Consider the following 2,500-nt stretch of genomic DNA (forward strand, 5'->3'; position numbering starts at 1 on the left):
ACGCAAGGGCATCCGGGAGCATGCCCAGGATGACATCGGGCGGCGTGCCCCGCCCCAGACCAATGACTCGATCCAGGGCAGAGAAACGCTGGGCGGAAGCAGGTAGCCCCGCCAGATGCTCCCAGATGGCGGCGTCAGTCGGCCCCTCCGGCGGCGGCCCGGTGGTGTCGGCCGCGAAGTCCTCGGCTGCGTCGACGGGCGGCGCAGCGGCCTCGCCCGCGTCAGGCAGCGAGCTCGCTGCTCCACGGCGGGACGCCGGCTCTTCACCCCGACCGATCTCAAGTGCCTCCATGAATTGGCGGACAAGCTGCTTGTGGGCAGCTTGCCGCCGTCGGCACTTGATTGCCTCAAGCGTTCGGTCGGGGAACATCCTGGTAAGTTCTTGATTTACAAAGAAGAACCGGGCGTCCCTCTCCAGGAACAGTTCGGCCTCTGCCTTGGCGAGCGACAGGACTTCTTCCTCCGTCCACCTCGCGCGATGCCTCTCCGTCACGATCTCAGCGTTGGCGGCCGCAGGGTGTTGGCGGCGGCGATGGACCCCGAGACCGTTCTTCGTGGTAAAAGTGCGGTGGCACTCACTGCAAGCAAAGGGAGCTACACAAACTATCGCATTTTCGTTACGGCCGGTTGGCCGGATAGGTGCTGGGGTAGCTGGGGTGGCACCTTCAGCGGAAGGGCCACCATCTCTTGTTTCTTGTCGGCTGCCCCCAACTATAAAGGGATAATGCGAGGGGGGGCTGGTAACCCCCCCAAGCCCCTGGTGCGGTCTTCCACTCTGCAAAAATCAGCGGGCCCACGAGAAGGGGAGAAGACCGCAGGAGAGGAGAGGCTAAGAGGGCTAGGCCCATGTATTGCGCATCACTCTCCCTGTAACTATAACCCAAGGAAGGCACCTCGCAGCAGCAGCACGACTACATCAAGACCGCACTTCGAAAAGCCAAGTCCGGATGCAGCCACACCGCCGCCACTTGGCCACCTTAAGAGAGTCATAGTTACTCCCGCCGTTTACCCGCGCTTGCTTGAATTTCTTCACGTTGACATTCAGAGCACTGGGCAGAAATCACATTGCGTCAACACCCGCTAGGGCCATCGCAATGCTTTGTTTTAATTAGACAGTCGGATTCCCCCAGTCCGTGCCAGTTCTGAGTTGATCGTTGAATGGCGGCCGAAGAGAATCCGCGCACCCGCGCGCCCCCGGAGGAGCACGCTAAGGCGGACGCGGCCTCGCAGCAAGGAAGATCCGTGGGAGGCCAAGGCACGGGACCGAGCTCGGATCCTGCACGCAGGTTGAAGCACCGGGGCGCGAACGCCGCGCAGGCGCGCGCATCCTGCACCGCCGGCCAGCACGAGGCCAACCAACGGCGAGAGCAGACCACGCCCGCGCTAAACGCCCGCACTTACCGGCACCCCTACGGCACTCACCTCGCCCAGGCCCGGCACGTTAGCGCTGACCCACTTCCCGACCAAGCCCGACACGCCCCGATCCTCAGAGCCAATCCTTATCCCGAAGTTACGGATCCAATTTGCCGACTTCCCTTACCTACATTATTCTATCGACTAGAGGCTCTTCACCTTGGAGACCTGCTGCGGATATGGGTACGAACCGGCGCGACACCTCCACGTGGCCCTCTCCCGGATTTTCAAGGTCCGAGGGGAAGATCGGGACACCGCCGCAACTGCGGTGCTCTTCGCGTTCCAAACCCTATCTCCCTGCTAGAGGATTCCAGGGAACTCGAACGCTCATGCAGAAAAGAAAACTCTTCCCCGATCTCCCGACGGCGTCTCCGGGTCCTTTTGGGTTACCCCGACGAGCATCTCTAAAAGAGGGGCCCGACTTGTATCGGTTCCGCTGCCGGGTTCCGGAATAGGAACCGGATTCCCTTTCGCCCAACGGGGGCCAGCACAAAGTGCATCATGCTATGACGGCCCCCATCAACATCGGATTTCTCCTAGGGCTTAGGATCGACTGACTCGTGTGCAACGGCTGTTCACACGAAACCCTTCTCCGCGTCAGCCCTCCAGGGCCTCGCTGGAGTATTTGCTACTACCACCAAGATCTGCACCGACGGCGGCTCCAGGCAGGCTCACGCCCAGACCCTTCTGCGCCCACCGCCGCGACCCTCCTACTCGTCAGGGCTTCGCGGCCGGCCGCAAGGACCGGCCATGACTGCCAGACTGACGGCCGAGTATAGGCACGACGCTTCAGCGCCATCCATTTTCAGGGCTAGTTGCTTCGGCAGGTGAGTTGTTACACACTCCTTAGCGGATTCCGACTTCCATGGCCACCGTCCTGCTGTCTTAAGCAACCAACGCCTTTCATGGTTTCCCATGAGCGTCGATTCGGGCGCCTTAACTCGGCGTTTGGTTCATCCCACAGCGCCAGTTCTGCTTACCAAAAGTGGCCCACTTGGCACTCCGATCCGAGTCGTTTGCTCGCGGCTTCAGCATATCAAGCAAGCCGGAGATCTCACCCATTTAAAGTTTGAGAATAGGTTGAGGT

General features: G+C 61.0%; 1 pseudogene; it reads right to left on the reverse strand.

Annotated features, from left to right (window-relative positions):
• The window catches only part of LOC124593099, a 7,955-nt pseudogene that overhangs the window by 4,095 nt on the left and 1,360 nt on the right, over window positions 1–2,500 (reverse strand).

Source organism: Schistocerca americana, unplaced genomic scaffold (assembly GCF_021461395.2).
Source record: "Schistocerca americana isolate TAMUIC-IGC-003095 unplaced genomic scaffold, iqSchAmer2.1 HiC_scaffold_97, whole genome shotgun sequence".
In the NCBI taxonomy this organism is placed as follows: domain Eukaryota; kingdom Metazoa; phylum Arthropoda; class Insecta; order Orthoptera; family Acrididae; genus Schistocerca; species Schistocerca americana.